The sequence below is a fragment of the Oryzias melastigma genome, linkage group LG13 (genome assembly GCF_002922805.2).
Source record: "Oryzias melastigma strain HK-1 linkage group LG13, ASM292280v2, whole genome shotgun sequence".
Taxonomy (NCBI): Eukaryota; Metazoa; Chordata; class Actinopteri; order Beloniformes; family Adrianichthyidae; genus Oryzias; species Oryzias melastigma.
The window spans coordinates 12,349,616-12,374,404 of record NC_050524.1 but is presented as its reverse complement, the minus strand read 5'-3'; the positions used below and the strand labels follow the sequence as shown (position 1 = coordinate 12,374,404).

General features: G+C 36.9%; 1 protein-coding gene and 1 long non-coding RNA gene across 2 annotated transcripts in view; one reads left to right on the top strand and one right to left on the bottom strand.

The window, feature by feature from the left end:
• lrfn1 (leucine rich repeat and fibronectin type III domain containing 1) overlaps nucleotides 1-24,789 on the bottom strand; it is a 183,968-nt gene that overhangs the window by 33,803 nt on the left and 125,376 nt on the right. The window contains exon 3 of the mRNA XM_024277408.2: nucleotides 12,706-12,816. The gene's annotated coding sequence lies outside the window, so the exon portion shown is untranslated. The remainder of the gene's footprint in view (nucleotides 1-12,705; nucleotides 12,817-24,789) is intronic.
• LOC112149605 lies at nucleotides 9,880-15,453 on the top strand. Its single transcript, XR_002919809.2, has 3 exons — nucleotides 9,880-10,066; nucleotides 13,048-13,154; nucleotides 14,837-15,453. It is a non-coding gene; the product is annotated as an uncharacterized LOC112149605 (long non-coding RNA).

Below are 24,789 nucleotides of genomic sequence, written 5' to 3'. Positions count from 1 at the left end.
CAATGATGACCTGTTTTACTTAAACGAACTAAGATAAGAAATCCAATTTTTGAAGACATATTTCTCAGATACATTTAATGTTTTAGGCATTCTAAGCAAATAAATATTCTTTTGTTTGTTTTCTTAATAGAGGAAAAGCTTTTTTTTTTCCCACAAGCAGCCACTTTACTCAATGACACCCTGTACCCTCATTGGAAATTGGACTCTGTTTCTACTTCCGATTGCTCTTTACCCATGTATATATATATATATATATATATTATTTATAAATTGCACCCTGATGTCTTTCTGTTTCCTTGTACCTCCCAGTCTTGAGCCAACATGACTGATTTAAACTTTGGTGACACATAAATAATTACTTTTGTTGAAAAAAAAGTCCAAAATAAAGACAAAAACAGTGTAATGAAAAATAAACAAAAAAATATGCAGTAATTTAAATTAAAATAGTTTCAACGGAATGCAAAATAACAGCGTTTTAATTTCCTTCTCAATATAAAATATTTAAAGATTGTTTTTACACCATTTTTCCTTCTCTGCATCTGATTTTTTCACTGTTTTAGTTAACAGCTTATTTTGCACCACATTGTTTGTTTAACAGGTAATTGTGTTGATAACATTAAAATAAAGTAGTTTGCTTCCCGGGAGGAACAATGAGCTGAATCCAGTGTGAGTCCATGTAGCCACATGGGGGTCCCGAGTCCAGGTCTCCCTGTGCCGGTCCCCAGCCCGGATGAAATGGTTGACGATTCGATTCACCTTCAATTTTCATTCATTTTTAACAGATTCATTCTGATTCACTGACCTAAAATCAATCCAGAACATCTTCAGTCAAAAATTCAACAGGCACACATGCCTCAAGTCTAAAGGAATTGAAAAAGGGGACAAAAAACATAAAAACTGGACACCAGTAAGAATAAAAAGAACAGTTTATTAAATAAACAAAAACATATGTGTGCAAAGAAAGAACAAAATGAAATAATTAGTGTGCTGGTTCAAACAAAAAGACAAATCCAAAGGACTTTTTTCAATCTGGTTGGATCGTAAGAATAGAAATTGATATATCGATTATTACAATGTCAGCTGGATGAAATACCATAGAACATATTATGTGCCAACCATCTGTTCTATTATACAGTCCGAACATACAGTAGATTAAGTGACTATTCGGACTGCAACATAAAGTTGGTGACAACGAGGTTTAGCTGAGATGAGTAATTCCTGGACTTGACGTAAAAAGATCCCAAACATAAATAGCCATGTCTGTGGTCAAGCAGTGATGTGTGTCATGGCGGACAGAAGGGAAATACACCTTCTTTACAAACTGTGCCCAGCAACAAACGGCAAAGAAGTATTTTTAATACAGTCTGAGACAGCGAGCGAACAACCCTCTGTTGCATTTTTGGCACGGTTCGTTACAGATGGTGTGCTGTGAGTGATCTCTCTTTACTGGAGCTGCATGCTGTCGAGTCTGTGCCGCCTCACAGTCTTACCACACTCGACGACTAGATTATGTCCTATTAAATGGCCTTCATTCATCCAGGTTATTTCCAAAATGATAAGGAAAAAACTTGGTTTAACATTCATTTTTGGAAATGTTTCACCTGTTATATAGGAGGGTTTCTCAATTCTGAACTACATTGGTAAGAGAGCTGTTGTTTATGGTCCTAGGAAGGGGGCGTTTCCAACATGACACCTTATTCTATCGGTTAGAAGATTTATAAGCTAACAAAAAGTCTAAGTGGTTTTGGGTTGGTATAAAGTTCCTTATTTGTTGGGTTTTAAGAAATAGATGAAGACGTGAGGAAAATTCTACTAAGGAAAGGTTGGTCCTTTTAACAAAAATAACCTATTTCACCATGTTGCTCAAACATCCTTTCTCTCTGGATACAGACTTCACTGTTAAACAAGAGGTGTGTGTCCTTCAGGTGAAGGTTTACAGAAACTCAAATCCACAAGAGTTTGCTCTGCTATGGTCTCCAATGCAACAATTGTTTGGCTTTACCAATCTACTGTTCATTGTAGTCCTTACTGCAGGGAATGAAGTACCCCACTTCACTCTGTAGGTCAGGGTTTTGTCCTTGGGTTGAACCAGTTTCCGGCTCAGCAGTTTGTTCCTAGTTCGTTTTAATTTAACATGCAATGTTCTCAGGTTATTCTTCAAAGTTTGATCCGACTCACGTAAAGTGCATCACATTTTGAGGGTTGCTAGGCTAACATTTGATTGTTTTGAGTACAGCTCTTTTCAATTTGCTGCTTTATGCATCAATAGTCTAACATTTTTTATGCATGAAGTACATCAAATGGAAGATGAGTGGAACTCAAAAGGTGGTCCTGTCCTGCTAGACCAATTTAACTTTCTATATTACACAGTCTAGAAATGTTAGATTTTTTTTTCTGTATTTGGACATGACATTAAAAAATGTTCCTTCAAAATCATTTGTGACCATTAATTGGCATTTTTGTGCACAAACTAGCACAGATTAGTATTTTGTGGGAACACATTAGCATTTAGTAGTCTTTTATGTACATAAATGACCATTTTGTGGCCACAATTTTGTATTTAATGAGCAAAAATTGTATTGTGTGGACATATATTGACAATTTTTTGGCCACAATTTAGTTTTTTGTGGGTAAAAATTAGCATTTTGTTGGCAGAAATTAGCATTTTGTGCACATGAATAGGGATTTTGCATACAAAAATTAGCATTTTGTAGCTGCAATTTATATTTTGTGGGCACAAATTAGCATTTTATGCAAACAAATTCGCTTTCTGTGGCCACAATTTTTATTATGTGTGCACAAATTAGCTTTTTGTGGACACAAACCAGTATTCTGTGGGCATAGCTTAGCATTAGCAGTTTGTGCACACAAATTAGCCTTTAATGCTTATAAATTAGAATTTTGTACACACAAGTTTGTATCTTGTGCACCCAAATTAGCATTTTCTGCTTAGAAATGCTTTTGTGTATTTATAAAATGCAAATCTATGTCTATTCATTCTAATAAAATGTTATTACGCGGCCACCAAATGCAAATTTGTGTTCACAAAATTCTGTGTATTCAAATAATATACATTTTTGCCTACAAAATACTAACTCACAAAATGCTGATCTCTACCCATACATGCTAAAGAAGGGGTGTCCAAAGTCAGTCAGGCCGGTGTCCTACATGTCGCCCCCCGAGGACTGACTGTGGACACCATTGTGCTAAAGAATGCTAATTTCTGGCCAAGAAATATCTTGTGGACCTAAAATTTTAAAATGTTGCCACACAATGCTAATTTGTGTTCACAAAATACTAGTTCATGGCCACAAATTATTGATATTTTTTTTTACATAGTTCGAGCAGAAAAAAAAAATCCCTTACATGAATATTCTTTATTAACTGAGTGATCTCTTTGAGCTTTTACAAAAAAAGACAGCTAGTCAGAACTAAAATGACACTGACATTTTAAAGTTTGTCTTCCTGGCTTTAGCCGATAATAACCTCTTGTCAACGTGACAGGTGCAATTCTAAAGGAAGTCCATTGATGGACGTTAACTGTTAAGTTAACAAGGAGCTAAATGGTGCAGGTCCTGTGACATTGCCACCAGCTACCTGAAGTTCATTACCAGTCACTGGAGTCGTGGCTTTTCCATGAATAATTAGTCCACAACCTATTTGATGGACATGGTTTTATTAGCAACTGCTCTTTATTTTCTGTCTCTAGTTAATTAGTAACTCTGATACATTATCTGACGAGCTAAATTGCAGCCCAAAAGCCATCAAGTAAGAAACAAATTAAGCCTGAGAAATGAGGACATTAGAAAACATTCAGTGGGATTTATCAGAAGGTGCTTTCTTGGTTGTGTTCCCTTTTTTGGGGGGTGGTGAGGAGGCGACGACTTTAATTTGAAATCTTAAAATGGAAGTCTTTCACACATTTATTTAGCTGTTTCCCCAAATGGATGCTGCTACTGTGTACAAAAGCAGATAATGCTGCAAAAACAAAGCTGCTGCTTTTAATTTGAATTCCATTCAGAAGAGATGTTCAGATCACGTTTCAGGTTAGAGGAGTTATTTGGTTCAAAGCGGGAGGGGGGATATATGTTCATCTTTAACTTTGATCCCCCCTAGCTTGATTGTTTTCTCTTGTAGATTTAAAATGTCTTTCTCTGTGGTGTGTGTTTGTGTGGGTTTTTCTCCCACTGAATAAATAAAATGACTTGATAATTAGTGATATGCATAACAAAGGATTCAATCAGGCTGCTTTCTTTTGCATCAGTATTGTATCTCCGTCCTTTGATATGCTGCCAGAAACAAGGAGAATATAACGTGAGAAAAACACACAGGGGTGAAGCCTAATATGATTGAAATGAGTTCCAAAAGTACATTTCTATAATTTACTTCAAGCATTATCACAGACCATAATCTTGGACAGCAGGGCAACCTGTTCAATTCCATTATTCCACTTTAGCATAGGTCTGCTGATGCCACTTGTCCATAATACTACACCCAAGCAGACTCATTGTGCTGCCAGAACTACTTATAACATCCTTGCCTCATGTGCAGCTCCTCCTCCTCCTCACTCTTCTCTGCCTATGAGCCAATGCAAATTACAGTAACAGCTTGGACGTGAGTATAATCTCAAGTGGTGTGAGCTGGGCTCCATTGCAAGGCATGCAGGCAGATGGAAGCATAGGCTCTGCCAGGCCTCTTTAGGGGCTCCCACTCCTTTCTGCAGCACGGTAGACAATGGAGACACTGTGGCTCATAACCAGCTACAAGTCTGCCACTATCATTGCAGCCTACTCACATTTGCTGTGTTTCATAAATGATGTGAAAGGAAGTGGGACTCTGTCACGGCCTTGTTGAGATCAATGAACAGATGGACATTGATACGGGGTGCATTGCATCACGGGCCACTGACTGTGCACAGCGGAGGGTGGAAACTCGAGGAAGGATGTCCAGATGTACACGTTGATGATGAAAGAAAGGCAAGATAGTGGCTGTATGGTTTTCAAAACAGGAAACCATCTTAATAAAAAACAGATACACTTGCTTCCGTTTAGCGGAATCCTCTGTTTTCATTTTGGGCCGCGTCATTTTTAATTTATTTCTTTTCATTTTAGACTCCAATATTTGCCACTCATAGATGTGCACAATTATTGCAGTATTTTTTGCAATATAAAGCACAGCTAAATAATCCAGAGCACTTACTGTGTAGATTAATTCTGATTGTGCTTAGTGATGTCCACGTCATATTAAGAGGTAGATAGACAGTGCTCTTCAAAAATGTATGGTTGGGTATCATTGTGAATACGCTAATACAGCTAACGTGTAGTGGTGTCGGACAGTTTTTTATTTTTATGAGTTACTAACAAGGTTGGTGATTGGCGTAGTCACAGTAATATTTATTTTAGTGGGACCAGTTTGTTTTTCTAACGTGTTGCAAACAAGGTTGGGTGTTATTGAGAATACGCTAATGTGGCTAACGTGGCTAATGCGTAGCGGTTTCAGACTGTTTTTTATATATATATTGCTAACAAGGTTGGGAGTTAGAATAGTTACAGTAACATTTATTTTAGTGGTATCAGTCTGTTTTTTGACATGTTGAAAACATGATTGGGAGTTAGCCTACAACTCCCAGCCGAATACGAAAAATGCCAATATGCTAATATGGCTAACATGTAGCGGTGTCATTTTTTCTTTATGTGTTGCTAACAAGATAATTAGTTAGCATAGTCACTGTAACTTTTTTCAGTTTGTCTTTTGACATGTTGCAAACAAGGTTTAAAGTGAGCCTACAGATAAATGCAAATATGCTAATGTGGCTAATGTGTAGCATGTCAGATTGTTTTTTTATGTTTTTCTAACAATGTTGGGAGTTAGCATAGTAACAGTAACAATTATTTTAGCAATATGAGTCTATATTTTGACATGTTGCAAAAAGAGGTTGTGAGTTAGCCTACAGATATTGTGAATATGCTAACATTGCTAACGTGTATCGGGGTATACAACTGTATGTTGCTAACAAGGCTGAGAGTTAGCATAGTCACTGTAACATTTATTTTTAGTGTTAAAAGTCTGTTTTTTGACACGTTGCACGGAAGGTTGGGAGTTAGCCTACAGGTGTTGTAAAAACGCTAACATTGCTAACACTTTTAATGAGGCTACAAACAAGTTCTAGGATTCTTGTGAATGTAGTTAATCAAGTTTGACTGACTGACTGTTTAATATCTGACTCTTTTGTTCTGCTTAATGCACCTTACAGCTTGGTGCGCCTTGTATACAAGAAAAGTTAAAAAGTAGACCATTCTTAGACGTGTGCCTTATATAATATTATATAGCTGTTTTCGAATATGTGAAAGACTTGGTGTCATACAATCTCAGTCAGGTAAAAGCCAAAATTAGTCATTTCTCCTCCATGATCAATTTTTAAATGGATGGCATTTCCGTGAAAGAGAAGGGCCCCTCCATTGATCACCACCAAATCCAAGTCCCTGATTGGTCAAAATTCAACCTAACTTGTAACCCATGTTTGATTTTGAATGTAGATCCTGAAAATGTTTGTAAAAACTTGCAGAGAGATGCATGAATGCAAGACTTTTGAACCTGGAAGCCCAAAATGAGAAATTACATGCCTTCAAAAAATATTTTAATTGAAAGTCGGCATTGGAACGCGTGATTTGTGAATGTAGCTTGAGATGTCACTAATAACTGACATTAAAGCAACAACCAACAAGGCCAAAAAATAAGCATTTCTTTGGCCCTGAACTTTGTCATAGCCTCTGGTATGTCCAGCAAAAAATAAATACGTATAACGTGATTAAAGAGAGCCACGAGTTTAGAGTTATTATCTTCTGCAGAGTTTGCTTTTCAGCCATGCGGAAATATAATCCCCTTCTTATTTTTAATAAATAAGCTCCTGCATGACTGCGAAGAATAGAAATCTGTTTGTGCTCACCAAAAAAAGGAACTGTGCCATTCTTGGCTCTTATATAAATGTATTCTTAAACTCTGTTGTGGTCCTTGTATTGACAAGAATACTTATGGGACAAAGGGAACATCTCCAAGTGCATTTAGGCAGGTTCTTTTTCAATTTCCAAAGCATGGAGCTCAGCGGCAAAGAAGAGAAGCTGAAACGATGCCCTCTGTCCACCGTGCATATGTAACAAATACAGCAAAAGGATGAGATGTATGGAGAAATCGATAGGCAGTGATTCAGCTGCGTGTCAGGCGCTTGATGTCTGAGCGACCCAGCCTTGATGTGTTTACAATGCATGACTGCATCTGCACTTGCAAAGAGGATGACTGAGAATAGAAGGAGGGAGAGGAAAAACACAGGTCCCCTGGAGCAACATGTCTGCTTCACCTGACTTGAGCTCACATGCATGCTGGTGTGTTTGATTTCCCCACATTTGCTATTATTTAAAAAAGAGGTGAAGCCACACCTGTTATTCTAAATGGCGGCAGACTCTGGAGTGCACAGCTTGCTTTGTGTGGATCAACTGATCTGCTGTAGCAACAGTCATGTGCAGAGATGATGTCTTAACACGGCGACATGTGCTGAAAGCCTGAAGAATTCCTAGAGCGACCACTTGACGCTGCCTCTCACTGCTCCAAATACTTGGTATTCCAGGAGAAGCTGGTTACAAGATTTTGATTAGTTTGACAAGAGGGGCAAGCCACAAAACACAAGACAAGGGAGGGGAAGCGAGTACTTGAATTTTAAGGTAATAACTCCACCAACTCCTGACTCCAACTTCTAGCTTTGATTTTAAAGTCGACAACAACTCACTATATCCTTAAAGTACATCATAAATTTACCTCACAAGAAGATCAGCTGGTGGTAAATCTTGTCTCAGCTACAAGTTTTATTAAATCATAGGAGTCAACCAAATTCACTTTGGATTGATTCAGATCAAAGTCTAATTCAATTCAATCACAATTGATTCGCCCTTCAGGGGAAAACCATGAATAAAGAAGACACGAAAAATAATTACAGTATTTTCCACACTATAAAGAATACTTAAAAAAAAAAAAAAAAGTGCGTCTTATAATCTTGAATCCCTAATTCTAGTTGTGGTTTCTGATGTTGAGGCAGTTTCAAGAGATTCATGGCACTCTGTCAAAAAGGTTACGGACACACTGGCTATGTGACACATGTAGCCCATGGTGGGCTTATTGCTACTCGATACTATAGCGGTTGTCTTCCACCTACAAGAGGAAATATTGATCCTTTACTTCTACAGCTCTGTACTGATATATGAAATACTTGTTGTCAGGTAATTCCGGCCACAAACTGTAATCATTAATTTCTTCGTCATGATCAGTTTGTTATAATAATAGCATAATACTTAACTACTAAATCCGAGTCCCTGACTGGTCAAAGTACGACCTAGCTTAACTTGCAACATGGATTCAATGGCCACCTGCTTTGTACGTAAAACCTCAAAATGGTGATTAAAAACTTGCGTAGCTGTGCTTGAATGTAAAAGTTTTGAACCCGGATGCCTGAACTGCACATTTAGCTGCATTTACATCACTTTTCATTGAAAGTGGTCGCTTGAACACGAGTTGCCGAAGGCGGTGTGAATGTAGCTTCATTGTGAATGTAGCTAACGTGTAGCCGTGTGTGTTCTTTTTTTTAGCGTTACTAACAAAGTTGGGAGTTAGCAAAGTCACATTAGCGTTTGTGTTGCAAACAAGTTTGGGACTTACAGATATTAATGCGCTTATATTTCTATGTTGCCAATGTGCAGAATGTGAAGAGCTCATATACTAAATGAAGGTTTTTGCAATAATTTTATATTGTGTTACACTTTAAAACTTGACGAATGCAGTGCTGCATTAACCCACATGGAGCTGTAGACCAGTTAAAACCAGTTGGGGGAGCTTCTAGGACCTAATCAGTACTTTTCCACTGAAAAACTAAGCTATAAATTACCTTGCTGGCAGGAGCAGGAGCATGGACACTGACCACTCAGGACCTAGACTGTGGAAGGTATTAACGTCTCTGGAGGGTCTCTCCTTCCCTGACAAACACCAGCCTGAAGCCCCACGTGGCCCGCCTCGGGGATTATACTTGTAGAATCCATTTTACAGGCTTTTTTGTCTTTTTATGGCAGGGATCCAGAGTACAACTTTTCATTAAAATGACTAAATTTCAATTGTGTTTTTTTTGGGTAATTTTCTTCCTTATCAACAAATTATTGATGAGATTGCAGGACAAGTTACAAACAAGTTCTAGAGTTACTGTGAATGCAGGTAATTAAAGACCTACTCCAATAAAAATGGTCTTTATTGTGTTTTTAACATGTTCTTGTAGCATTTTTCTCATAGTAGAACTGCATTTAACTGCATTTCTGGGTATTTCTTAATTCAAAGTAGAAGCAGATGAAACTGGATACTTAAAACTTCTCAGATTAATGACAGTGACTGAAATGGACGTGTCAAATATGTGCGTTCAACACTCGTACTTTAGCATCTGGCTCAAAACTGTACAATTGGATTGATACAATATTCTTCCTTGTTATTTTTACGCTGCTAATGTTAGCTTGAGGCTGTAAGCTAGCGCACAAAAAGAGCTATCAACGACGGGGAGAAGTCAGGTTGCTCTGAGTCAACAGTCCCACCCACAACCCAGAATTATATTTCTAAAGAGCTGCTGTTGCTGCACATAGAATATGTATCAAAGAGCAACATAGGCTTTTTGATTTTTTTCCGAAAAGATTTGTAATTACAATTAAAAGTTTAACTGTAAATTAAGTTGATTAAAAGATGATTAAAAAAATGTGATGATGTGAAAAAAGTGGATTTTTGTTGCACCAATTGGATAAATAAGATACTCATGACTGTGGGAGACACTGCTTATTAGGAACGTGACGATGAGCAGGAAGGAAAGTGAGCTGTGGTTAGATTTAATTCGGAAACAAAACCCAACTAATTAAACATTTCTCTGTAATTTACTTTGAACCAGAAGAGGACAAGTGGGAGCCGGCAGGGATCCCTGTTCTCAGCCCTCGATATGCGATTTCCCTCTGACCGCTGAAACCACGGGGGTTTTGACCACAGAGGGTCAGAGGTAAGAATTATAACCTCATTTCAAATCCCCGTTCCTTACCCAGCAACCACAGAGGAATCACCCAGACCTTTACCTAAACTACTGCCTCAGCAAAATCCAGTTACCGTCAGCTCAGAGGATCAGATATAATGCCTTGATTTAATACAATGACATTTTGAGAATACAAACATGATCTGAATGCATCAGGGAGGATTCAGGTACCCCGATGAACACCATTCCTCTCAGCTGAGTTCTCTTTGAACAGGCAGCACGGATCATTAACTCTGTGCTATTGAGTTTCACGTTTTAATTGACAGTTTCATACTATACTGTACCACTTAGAAATGAAAGAGTTTATGTTCTGCAGCAAGATTTAAATTGTTTTACAGCTTATTTAAAATTCATCTGATATTAAGTCCAGCATTGCACCAGCTGGAGCCAGTGAAGGTATTACACGATTTGAGTTTTACTTTTTATTCAGCTCCTTTCTCACAAAGAACAAACCACCAGGAGTAATCAGATTTTTGTAATTTTGGCTCCAGAAAACCGATTGTAAGAAAATCTCTGTGTTTTAGTCTTTAATGTAATTTACTGCAGAAAATATGTACATAATAAAGTAAGTTTCAAACTTAAAGTTACCTAAAAAACTAATACTGGTCCATTCTTGGGGAGCGCTACTCCAACAATAATAGTGTTAGCTGCGTTAATGTGGGAACTAATATGTCTGCATACTGTTGTGTTTTCACTCCATCTGGGAGAAACGGCTGTTGTTTGAGAATTAGAATAAGGACTCTGGTCCAAAAGTGAGAACTCTTTAATTTTTCAGAATGTAGCTTTTCTTTTCTTGCTTTTCTCTACTTTTAAATAAAATAAACTTTGTCATCATGACAATGAACAACGAAATTCCAGAAAGTGTGATTTCCGTATTTAGAAACGTAATCAACACAACACAATGTTAAAATCAAATTAAGGGAAGTTTAACACAACACAAAAATATTACCCTCATACTAGTCCACTTATTGCACGATTTCCATTTCTGCAGCCCTCTTGTGTGTGTCGTCATATATGGACGAATGGTTAGGACCCCTCCACGCCACTTTTTGACCTTTTGGGTTTCCCCAGCTCATTTATTTTTTTTTTTTTTAACATACTGGCTCCTCCCATTAAATCATGGGTTTATAACCCTCGGGACGCGGTGGTGGAACTAGGGTTAGGATAAAGGAACCTGACATTAACACAGTACCGGTCTGCGTCCTGAGGGTTGGGGACCCTTATTAGCATCTGTGGTCCGGTACCAAGCGCCCCTCGGACTGGTGCCGGGTTAACGGCCTGGAGGTTTGGGACCCCTGATTTAATGGGAACAGTACGTCACAAAATGATAAGTTGAGGACACCAAAAACTAGGGCTGTGGATCATTATTTAGGTGGAGATCCGATTCGGTTAACGAATCAAGCTCATCGATTCACGAATCGAACCACGACTCTTACTTTTTAATATGATGCTATGTGCATGTCGTTTTACTAAATGTATAAAAATTTAAACTGTATGTATTAAGTCACTGTTATTTATATCTTTATTTAGTACAGGAGATCAGAATCAACAAAACTGAAAAAAAAAAAAAAACAGATTTAGATAGAATTAAATGATGTTTTTCAATTTAACCTTTTTTTTCAACCTTCTGGTTAAGTTCAGGTGTAACATAAACAACATATAAACATCACTGTTGTTTTAGATCATTTAACTACAAAACCTGAAAATGTTCTCCGCAGTTTGTCATATTATATAATGTAATGAGTAACACAATTTTAAGTAGTAAATCTTACTACATTGTTAAAAAATCCCTTGTTACCTTTTTTTAAATTATTGGCTTCTATTTATCTGGATGTTAATTTAAAAAATCTGATAAATTAAACAAAGAAACACAATTCCTGCCAAAATGACTGCACAACTTTAGAAGCAAATAAAGGCAAATTACACTAAAATATCCAGATGGTGGTCTAATCTCACATTAAATGGCACACATTATGGTCTAATGTAAACAAAAAGAGGCTCAGAACATTTTGAAAATACACCATCTGTAAGAATTAAAACATATAGTTTACACACAATGATTCTAAAACCTTAGTGAGGAGGTATCTTTACTACAGCAGAAAGAACTTTTTTCTTTATTAGCACATTTCCCACATGTAGTGTTCTTTTTGTCATTGCCTTTGCACAATAAAAATATATGTAACATGTAGAGCGGCTCATCTGTTCGTATTCATGCTATCACCTCTGCAATAAACTACTATAATATGCTGGATTTGGCCAAAAATTATTTTCTATAAGAGAAGTGCTGCATCTATCTACAAATAAAAGTAAATTGTGTATATTTATATAGCACTTTCTACCTTCTTTGAAGGTTCAAACTGCTTTACAGTCACAGTGCCATTCACCATCCACACACTGGTGATGGTTACTCCGCTGCCAAACACTGGTGCCAACCTATAACAACCAGGAGCAATTTGGGGTTCAGTGTCTTGCCCAAGGACACTTCGACAGATGGGCACACAGGCTGGGAATCAAACCTGTGATCTTCTAATCGGAGGCTGACTGCTCTACTCCTGGACCTGCCCTAAAGGGAATCAAAAATGCAGCAACCTGAAAAAAAAAAAACTCACCAAATTTCAAGCGCTGGTCTCCATCACAGGTTTGAGCACGCTGACCAGGTGTTTGAAGAAAATAAAAGGGGCGGAGCCAGGTGACTCTCACAGGAACCAGGGTAAAACAGCCTAGAGGACAAAAAAGAAATTCAACATTTTTTTTGTTTATATGGTATCTTACAAATGAGATGATTCACCAAACAAATTCACCAAAAGAGAAGGTGGTGGGTTTTTTTTGGTTTTCAACACATTTGGGGGTGTTTAGTATGTTGCTTCCTGTGAAAGAGGCACCATTTTTTCAGATGCAGTCATATATTTGTAATCTCATTGACTGAGCGTTCTCCTTTTTCCTCCTAACAGCTCTGGGTGTGATATGAACGCTGATCTGATTATGAGACAACAGGAATGAAGCATCTGCAGCAGGAGAGGCGGCAGAAGAACAGAGCTATAGATACAGCACCATAAATGTGCGTCCTGTCATTAATTTTTCACTGCATCATGGTATCTAAAAGAGAACAAAGTGCTCAGAGAGGCAGGATAAAAAATGGATCACATCTATAAATTCATTTGTTAAAAAAAATAAAGAATGGGTACAATTAAGACATTTAATGATTCTTAGAAAAGACTACTAATATAGGAATTAATAATTGTGTTATTAACATTTACTTCCAGGCCCAGTATACGGAACCCTGGACATGACATTAAAAAAATAGTTTCCTCAGATTAGTATTTTGTGGCAACAAATTAGCATTGTATTTGCTTATTGCGTGCATAAGTTAGCATTTTGTTCACATAAGTTAGTATCTTGTGCCCATAAGTTAGCATTTTGTAAACTCAAGTTAGTATTTTGTGTGCACAAGTTAGCATTTTGTTTACATAACTTAATATCTTGTGCCCACAAGGTAGCATTTTGTGCACATAAGTTAGCATTTCGTAAACAGAAGTTATTATTATGTAAACACAAGTGTTTTGTGCACACAAGTTAGTATTTTATGCACATAAGTTGGTATCTTGTGGGCACAAGTTAGCATTTTGTACACATAAGTTAATATTTTGTGCACACAGATTAGCATTTTGTACACAAGTTAGTATCTAGTTCACACAAGACAGCATAATGCACACATAAGTTAGCATATTGAGCACACAAATTAGCATTTTGTGCACATATTTGTATTTTGTGGACACAAGTTAGTATTTTGTGTTCAAAAGATAGCATCTTGTCCAGACAAGTTAGCATTTTGTGCATATAAGTTTGCATTTTGTGCACACAAGTTAGTATTTTGTTCACAGAAGTTGCTACATTGTGTGCATAAATGAATATCTTGCATCCACAAGTTAGCATTTTGTGCACATAAGTTTACATAAGTTGCTATGTTGTGCACAGAAGATATCATATTGTGCACAAATGTGTGCACAAAGTGCTTATTTGAAGGAACAATTTATTTATTTATTTATTTTTTCAGTGTCACGTCCAAGGCTCCGTACCTTTAGCATCACATTTATCTTTCATTTTAATAAACCATTCAAAATTTCTATTTCATTTTCTCAAAACAATAAAAAGGTGACCGGCAAGGTTACAGGCATTGCGTTTCCCACTTGTCTAAAAAATTCAAAACAAGCAGTGGAACATGACAGCTCTGCCTGCAGAGCAGAGGCGCACAATCCATGAGAGATTAGCATATCATTCACATTAGTCTGCAGAGTCTTCATGCATGAAAAAACAGAGTTCTGCACTCAATATACAACTTTAGAGTGCATCAATTTGTATCAAAGATAGACCCTCGGCTTGTCACCTTGAGGCAGTCATCCAGTCAGTCAAGTATTTATGATGGAGCCTTTTGCTTCTCTAATAGGTCGTCCCAATCAAACAACATTTTTTGCACATTATCTGGAGCTCGAGTTAGGTCACAGTTGAAGAAACGTACGAAAGAAAGGAATCATGTGAGAGTGAGGCTGTCAGTGGTGTTCAAAAACAAAGACTTTTACCAGTCAGTGATTTTTCACTTTTATCTTTTTTTCCAAGCAGCAAATCATCACCTGGCCTAAAGTGAAAAGCCTGATGTCAGAACACGGCAGGCTTACTTTATCTCCAACGTGTCTTCCCTTCACTGTATAAAATATCACACTTTCTCATTCCTTTTTCCTTTAGGAGCCACAATATTCAACCCGTCTCTATATCCTCCTTTCTCCTGAGGGTATGCAGAGCAAAAGTAAGCAGAAATCTACACTGTTATGCAAATGAGGCCAAATTTTGTGAAGTCATTATTCCAAAGTGTGATTATGTTTCCTGGAAGAGAAAGAGAGGTTTTAGGGAAACAGTCATCCTCCTGTGCTGCCAGTTCTTTTTCTCAGAAAACACAATGTGATAACGGAAGTGACTGCAAGTCCCGTCTTCAGTTATATCATGAAAAACCTCCTCAAAGCTTATTTAAAGATGATATTTTAAGAAATAACTGACGGCTTGAGCTGCTGAAGTCCAGGTTTTGCTTTTGATTTGTTAATATTGCTAACGGTTAGCAATAGCTATGTGTTTTATATTTACTGGCTCAAAAAGTCCCACTTCAATCACCTTTTGGTCCATTATAAAAATGATGATTCTAATTGGACAATTTTTACCCCAAATCAAAAATCTGTTGTTGAAAGTCGCGCGCAAAACTGGAAGTGAGGACGGAGGCAATGACTGTATGAGAGTAAGGCAGACTTTCATGAACCTAGCAACAAGTGAGGGCTAAAATCTGATTGCTTAGGAACTTTAATGTGAAAAAATAAAAAAAAAATTGACAGCAGCGCAGCCGGGGCATAGGGCTGTCATAGAAGCTGACAGAACAGTAGGAATGATCTAAAATATATTTTGGGGGGAAAAAAAGTTTCTCTGTAATTTAGAAACTTGTTTTTAATTTTGGGCCTTCACTGGAGGCTTTGCAGGCCCTGACAATATGCCACTGTGTGTGTGTGCGTGTATACATATACAGTATATATATATATATATATATATATATATATATATATATATATATATCGAGCCAGACCGATCAGAGTGGCGATAAAAGAAAAACTCTAAATATATTGAAATATATAAATATATCTTTAGGTAATTCACATTTTGTAGGATCTATAACGTTACATTATATTTTATTTTACCTTATTCTATTTCATCCTATTTTATTCTCAATATAAATGAAATAGATTGAGAATGAGCAATTCTCAAGCACACTCAGAGTCCGGTCGTTATTAAAGTTCAAAACTCGTATAGATATTTTTCCGCCCTCCAAAAAATCCCAGTGGAAATAAAACGCCCTTATTTTCAAAATAAAGCAAGAATACTAACAATAGCTTTTTATCAAAGAGGTAAAAACAAATAAATAAGAAGAGAACACACAATTGATTTATATGAAATTATTACATAAAAAACACTAAGAAAATTAATAATTTTTGAAATAATTTATTGCAGCATGTTCATGGAAAAACACCAGTGTACCATTGCAGTTATTTATTTAAATATATGCTAAAATTGACCATTTTTAAGTATTTCTTGGCCCTTCATAATCAGGGATGGAAGCTTTTTTTAGTACCCCTTAAAAGCTCCGGTTGGTTTTAAACTCAAGTGAATTTATTCATGATGAAAACAGGTGACTTGCTATATGCGGCATCAAGCAATCTAACCCAGATATCAAAAGAACAGACAGCACTTCAAGAGCTCAGCTGGCAGGCAAGCAAGACCCAGAGAATTTATTAGGCCGCTGCGGTTCTGGAAGCTAATTCAACCGCATCCATAAAAAGAAGGTTTCTGCGCATTTATTACAGGTTTAAATTATTTTTTTTAAGGTGCCAGACTGAAGCAAAGCTTTGAATTTTCATGTTGAAGCTTCTCAAGCGGCAGCGATCGCAGGGTTGGAATAAAGACGAGCGATAAAGCAGCAGGTGCCGAAGGGACACAGTCGATGCCATTAGGGCTCGGGATCGGAGCCACAAAGCCCCTCGTTCAGGGAAACGGCGATCGGAGGTGCAAAGTGGCCTGAGGGCAGCGGTGGCCGTGAGGTTAAACTCATCCATGAAACCGCATGCCATCAGTCCATTTCCTGTTTTCTGGGGCGGCACAATCATACACTCGTCCTGTCGGCACTATGATTAACAGTTTGCTTCACATACAGAGGATCATGAGCCTGCCATGACAAGGTATCAATCACAGCATTATACTGATTCATGGTTTTCTTCAGCTGGGTCGCACAAGGACTAATTACATCGACGAGAACCGGCCCAAACCAACCGTGAAGACTCTTTACCAAAGCGTCATGCTCCATGTGTTTTAAATTTAGATGTTTCTTGTTTATTCACTATGTTCCACATTCTCACACTTGGCTAGTTAAAATCACAAGTGAACAAATTATTACAGGTGAGCGCTTGTTGACTTCATTGTGTTTGAATGTGAATGCTCCCACCGCACAAACCTCAAACTGAGCAGAAAATAGACACAAAATCATTTCAGAGAAAGCTGCTCACAGGACATTTTGATTTTGTAGCTTCTAGAAACATTTAGAAGTGAAGCAAAAGGAAAGAAATAGTGTTTTTTCAATCAACCGAGTTAAATTTAATGCTGTATTCAGACTGGATACATTTGGTTCACTTAAAGTAAACCTCAGTCTGTTTCTCTTGATATTCTGAAACAAATTTTCAGTCTAAATACACTCAAGTGGACCCTGGTCCAGGACCAGGAACCGCTCTGAGATCCATATTTCAAGATCGTCTTGGCTCCAACTTACTATAATCACTGGACATAGTAACCCCTCCCCTCTTGTATTCCAAATAGGAAATACCCGCTGGTTCCAAGAGGGCCAAAGTCCCAGAGACTTCCGCTGAGAAGTCATTTTATTTGACAGAATAATCATTCTTGCTCTGACACATTCTTCTTAACATATTCTTTATAATCCTAATTTCTTTTTAAAACATATTTTTTTCTTTATAGCAAGTTATTCAACTGACCAATCAGATGCCTCAGTAAAAGCATGTGGTGCCCGCCGACCCCACCTGGAACGTTTGATTGACAGCTTCTCCAAAGCTGCTTTCAACAGGATGGGTGTGGACTCACTCATGACTGGCAACAAAAGTTCCTCTAAAAACGTGACCCAGACTGACTCGGACTAATCGCCATTGACAGGTTGCAATATGGCGGTAGACAAATCAGGAAGTAATGGCGAAGGCTATGACCTGATTTCGCGAGGGCCAGAGGTAAGGCATTTCCTATGGGTGAGGTCAACACCTTGTTATGTCCAGTTCAAAGACTGGCGGACAAACGTAACGCAACAAAATGAATGTAGTCGGATGAACGGAGGATCATTTATTGCTTCTTAAACTGTTTTCCTGACAATCTATATGTCAGAAACACTAAACATGGTACCTTCCACAGTAACGACCTTGCAGCATGCCTCCACTGTACCTTAGTAACAGTAAAAAGTGCTGAACTGGCCCTTAATGCAGGTATTCAAAGTTGGTCAGCGAAATGTAAAGTTTAAATAAATAAACTATTCCAACAAGAATTTGTTGCTTTGCCCCGCCCTTGTAATTCCTGGCCAATGACTGAAGAGATCTTTAGTCACGTGATTGTTTTAACAAAACCTTTGGTTCAAAACAGTGATGTCAAATGCAAAGTTCAGGACTCGATCCAGAACAAATTAAGCGGACTCGGTCCGGACCAAAGGACTTTTCCAGTCTGAATACCCTAAATGTCTCAATTCACCAGACTGGTTATGTAACCATTAGGATTCTGTCATGTGGCAAAAGAAATGTTGTATCTCTCACTGACAGGTTCTGACAGCTGGATAAGGAAACAATTTCAAGTATCCCTGAAAGAAGCATCTCAGTCTGAAATCTTTTTGGCAGGTGAGCTGGTGAAGGAAAACAACAGTGAACATGTGAGTGACATGAGAGGCAGCTGCCCTGGGAGGAGTGCAAAGCACAGTTTCCCTCCCCCCCAAATAATAAATAAATAAAAGAAACAGTGGTTGACATGTGTGCTTTTCTAAAATGTGAGGGGGGAAATGTCAAGCCCGATTTGGCAAAGTTTACACAGAAAACCTTTGGCTGAATGTGACATGCTGAAGTTGTCCTGCCACAAGTGGATCTTAACACCAAGCCTCCCTTACGCTGCACATTTTTTAGCCTGTCATGTCTAACACAACGTTGACTGAGATGACTTTTGGCAGAGATAAAGCCTCTAAGACAACGGTGATCCGAAAACAGATGGAACTGCACAGGATGGTTTGGTCATTCATATGAATTCCACAAGCCTTATTTGAATATTCTAGCTCTAAGACGCAAAGCCATCAAATCTAAATGAAACACCCGAGCAGCAGAAACTACGGTAGCCTTGAAGTACAAATCATGCCAATAAATCATTTGACCAAAAATGTGTTAAAGATTGCAACAACGATTAAAAAAGCAAAACATTCAATACATCAAATCAATATTACATTGTGGAAAGCAAAGCAAAACTCCTGAAAAACGAAACGAAATAGTTCAGAGAACAAAACTAATTTCTAGAAATGAAAAATAAAATATTAAAAAACAAAACACTATAATAAACTGGAAAAGGTAGGTACTATGGGACATCACTGATTGGATAATGATATCCAGTATCGCTTCATCCCAATTATACCATGATCTCGGTGAATACTCAGTTTTGATTGGCTGGTGCATGTGGATTAAAACAATTATAAACTACACCTAAAAAAAGAAGTTCCCAAATTTTCTATATAAATACTCAGGATTATTTGAAACAAACTTTTACTTCATAATCTGAACAAAAACAAGCAGTAAGAGGTGAACTTTCTCTCTGAACTGATGCTTAATTTAAAATATTGTGACGATCACCATTTGCATCTGTTCTGCAACCATGTCAACGCACCACACTATGCATCAAATATTCCGCTTTTTGTAAAAAGCAATTTAAACCAAAAAAAGACAGAATAAAATACTAAAAAATGATTTAATATTTATCTTTTTTGTAAGTGACCATGGCATAAGTGGGATAATGCCCTTCGGATTGTGCATTTTTATAAATTAATTCACTTTGTGGAAGCAACCAATCCTTTGCTTAGCGACGGATGGGTCAGTCTTCCATATTGTGCGTTAACTTCTGATAATCCGCACTTATTTGGGCATTATCAGTTACATAATTTTTGGTTGAAATGATGGACAAACATAATCGTCCGATCAGTGATGTCCCATAATATCTACCTTTTCTGGTTTCTGTTAAAAAGAAAAAGAAAATACAAAAAACAAAAGTAATTTGGCATGAAGCGATACTGGATGTGTTCCATACTAATCATAAAACTTTTATTAGTACCGGTATGTTGACATTGACATTGCTGTCCCATAGTACCTACCTTTTTTGTTTTCTCATTGTTTTAAATTTTTTTACATCTCATTTTGATTCCTGGAAATAACTTCCCTTCTGAAACCTTTCATTTTTTTTGGAATTGTGTACTCTAAAATGTAATGTTTTTTTATGATTAGTTTTGCTTTTTTTAATTGTCGTCATGATCTTTAAAGCCTTTTTTCGTCAAGTGATTTTTTTGGCATGATCTGCACTTCAGAGCCACCGTAGGAAGCTCATCTGAAAATATGGAGCCCAGAAAAAAGCAATATCGCCAACAGGTGTTCAGCATGCAGAAATAAATAGTCTGATCTGATAAGAATCACTTAGGTTTCTCCTTTTGTAATCATCACATAGCATACTTGCAAATGACTCAGACACCGAGAGCCACGGTACAATTGAGACCAGAAGGAGCAAAAGGTAATCAAGTAAGCACATCTTGCCAGCAATCTTCTACATAATGTTGTCAGACACCTTTAACAACATTCAGAGTCTATTGGTTGCCAAAAAAAAAAAAAAAAAAACCTTTTCACTGATGCAACAGATTGCGTTGCCTTATTACAACAGCGCAGTCTGGGGGCTGCAAGTCATTACATTCTCATACGTTCAACCTGGGCTTATTCGCAAAAATGTTTATCTGCTTGATATTATAGAAAATAGCACCCAAACTAAAAAATGTTTCTTTTTTTGCAGATTTTATTTCTCACAATCAGAATGGATACATTTTAAAGATTAGTCAGCCAAAGATTTTTCTCAATTATTATTAAAGAAATTACCATGTTAGAGTTTACGCTTTTAAAGTTTGATGTTAAAACTTGGATTTTTGCTACTGTCAAACAATGAACCGCACTACTAAAAAATATTCATCAATCATGAAAACAGGCCAGTAAAATAACTGAAATCTTCATTCAATGATTGATGATGTGTTATTAAGGAAGATTAAAACATCGTCTTTACAATAATACTACAGTATTTGTGTTTACTAGCGATACAGCTCAGTCTAGACACTGTCTCGACTTTAATCATCATGTTAGCTTTTATAAACATTCTTTTTTCGACATGCCACATTAAGCATACTTTCTAATTTCTACAATTGCCAAGTTAAATGCTATCTAATTCTATTTCCCTTTAGGGACCAATAAAGTTTTGTGATGAACTGAATGTATGATTGCAGCAATAATAAAATATATTTTTTGGTTTATTATTTATTAATCGGTTTTGGCTGCTCATCACTTTGCAGAGCTGTAGGCAAAAAAAAAGAAAATGTTTGTCAGTTTGTCAGAAAAAACATTAGGCATCAGTTGATACATAAAGCAATTCATCTTTTGACGGAGTATCTGACACAAACAGAATAAATGAAAGTGCCTTTGCAGCCACGCACCAAAACGTATAGCCTCTGTAGATTCTATAAATACTATTAGTATTTAGGCCACAAGCTGCACAAGCAGGAGATTTCTAAATTGTGTTGAAATGCAGCTGCAAACGCACTTTCTGGCTCCAGGTGATGATTCTTCTACCAAAACCCTAAATCTTGGGTTGGGTCATAACCTGTACATCAAAAATCCCAATGTCAGTGTCAACACTAGTGATGATGTTTTTCTTTTTTTGGTTCGAGAATAATTTGGAATTTAAAGTATAAAATTGCAGGAACACATACATGTGTTTAAGTATTTTACACTCTAAAAAAAATCCAAATTCTTATGGCACATAAAGGTCTTTCTTGTTTATTGCTGCAAGTTGAACTTGTTTTTTGTCACCTCAAAGAGCAAGACGAAATGCTACAGTCATTAATTGACAGAGAAAGACAGACTAATTCCGGTTTTCTTGGCTGATTCCAATTATTTATTTGTGGATAGTGTGATCTGTTAGTACCAGTTTGTGCCAATTATCTTTCTGAGAACAAACAAAAGGCAGCAAGGGTGAACATAAATCAACTTGTGTTTGATAAATAGCTATTTTTCATGATTAAATGAAAAGATTACTTTTTTAAAGTGAAACCCAAATTTATTTTACTTAAAATGATATAAAAGGTGTACAGATTTGTTTTAATTATTAACAGTTTGGATTTAGATTTTACTAAAGTGGTGCATCTAAATACAAGTATTATCAAATCAGAATCAGTCAACTGCAGGTTTGTCCATGTTTAAATGCAATGACTTAGATAGAGTAAGAAAAATGAATGTTGCCTCCTGCGACAGCAGCTAAAGGTCCTGCAGAGTAGAGAACTGTTATGATTTATACAGCGGGTGTGTTTGGGATGTGGGAGGACCTTTTAGGAAGAGTACTGTCCTTCCCACACTTAAAAGCCTTCATTTTTTCCTAAAAAAATAACAGTGCACCTTATTTTCCGGAGGGCTTTATATTTGGATTTATTCTGGTTGTGCTTACAGATGGTGAAACAATTTTGAGGGGTAATGGCGCTCTTTCAAATTGGGGTTTTTTCTAAATATGCTAATGTGGCTAACGTGTAGCGGCATTAGACAGTGTTACTTAGAAGGGTGGAAGTTAGCGTAGTCACACACTATTGAGATTCTTCATTTACGTTTTCTTCCGTACGTTTTTTGACACGTAAAAACTCAAGCACACTTTATGCGATTTACACAATCTTGGTATCAAAACGTTCAGCTCGTTAAGGACATTACTGCTTGTATTTTTAGTAGTTGTGCACTTTACAGTTTTTGCGTAGTTACACAATTTGTGCGTTTTTCAGCGCCATTATAACTAATAGGATTTTTTTTACAAATTCCTGCAAATTACACACTTTATGCAATTTAAGCAATTTAAAACATCCAGCATGTCCAGAAACTCATGCTTGTACTTCCAGCATTGTTAAAATTCATGCAAGTTACACAAAATTACACAATTTAACACAACTTTACACAATTTTACACAAATTTGTGCAAATTTTAAGCAAATTCAGCATTTTATGCAATTTTACACATCCAGCATGTTCAGGAAATTCATGCTTTTACTACACATTATTACAATTACACAAGTTACACAAATTTAATACAACTTTACACAACGCGATAATGCATTCACACATGCATTATCGGAGGTAATGCAATTTTTCTAGTTTTACTTGTATAAGTCTTATATGTTGCAGAGAAGGTTGGAAGTTACAGTTATTACAAATACGTTATTGCAGCTATCGAGAAGTGGCTTCTGACTTTTTGTTCCATTTTAATAACAAGACAATGAGTTAGCATGGTCACAATAATGTTTGTTTAAGTGGAATCAGTCTGTTTTTTACGTGTTGCACACACGTTGTGGAGTTACAGGTTTTATGAATATGCAAAGATAGCTAACGTGTTAGTGTATTCCACAAGATTACAAGTTAGTATGGTCACAGTAACGTTTGTTTTGGCTGTATCAGTCTGTTTTTTTACGTGTTGCACACAAGGTGGAGAGTTACAGATATTGCAAGTACGCTAACACGGCTAACATGTAGTAGCATTGAACTGTTTTAACAAGTTTATGACATGGTTACGAGTTAGCGTGGTCACAGAAATGTTTGGTTTAGTGGTATCATTGTGATTTTTACATGTTGCAAACATGATTGGGTGTTACAGGTAATGCTAACATGGCTAACGTGTAGCAGCATAGGACTGTTTTTTTATGTGTTAACAAGGTCACAAGTTAGTGTGGTCACAGTAAAGTTTGTTTTAACGCTATCTGTATTTTTTTTACCTGTTGAACACAAGTTTTGGGATTTACAGGTATTGTATTTGAGCTAACGTGGCTAACATTTAGTCCCATCACACCCTATGTTTTACATATTAAAGACAAGGTTATGAGTTAGTGTGGTCACAGTTATGTTTGTTTTAGCTGTATTAGTTTGTTTTTTTTACGTGTTGCACATTTCGTAGTGAGTTACAGGTATAAGTAAGTTTATGTGGCTAACATGTAGCAGCATCGGACTGTGTTCTTTTTTTTTCCAATAAATTAATAACAATATTATGAGGTAGCATTGTCATGGGAATGTTTGTTTTAGCAGTGGCCAATCGGTCTTTTTTTTACTTGTTGCAAACAAGGTTGGGAGTTAGCGGAGAATACACTAACACAGCTAACATGTAGTAATAAAGTCTGACAAACTTATCTCTGACTCTTTTGTCTTGTTTAATGCGCCATATACTTCCAGGCGTCTTTTTTGAGAACACAAATTTGAAAATAGACCATTTTTTGACCATGCACCTTATAACCGGTCCGCCGTATAGTGCAGAAAATATGGTAAGAACTATAGATTTTTATACAACCTTATTTTTCAGATTTAGAGTAAATTGGGGTCCAAAAGTTGCTAAATATAGAGTATAATTTGCCTAGCATTTTATGATTAGCTGCTTATTTTAAATCTTTAGTTTTTTTTTTAATCCTTCCATGAAAAATGGTGTGATTTAGATCTGTAACTAACTTGTACATTCGTAAACAATAGAATCAATTCTCTGGTTGACTTTAACTGTTCAATCAGCTATGACAGGGACCTCCGACTCAATAGATCAAATTGAAACTGCTGCACAAACAAACAAACAATAAATGATGCATTTGAACAACACGATCGCAGATTCTTGTTTGATCTATCTGAAGCAGCGTGAGAGTTATCAGTGCGGTCTCCCCATGTCGCATCATTTCAGTGGTAGCACATTTGTGCAGTCATATTAAGAGAAGACATGCCTGATATACTGAACGGAAGTTTTACAACTGCTTCTGCCCCATTGAGTTTTAACCTGGAA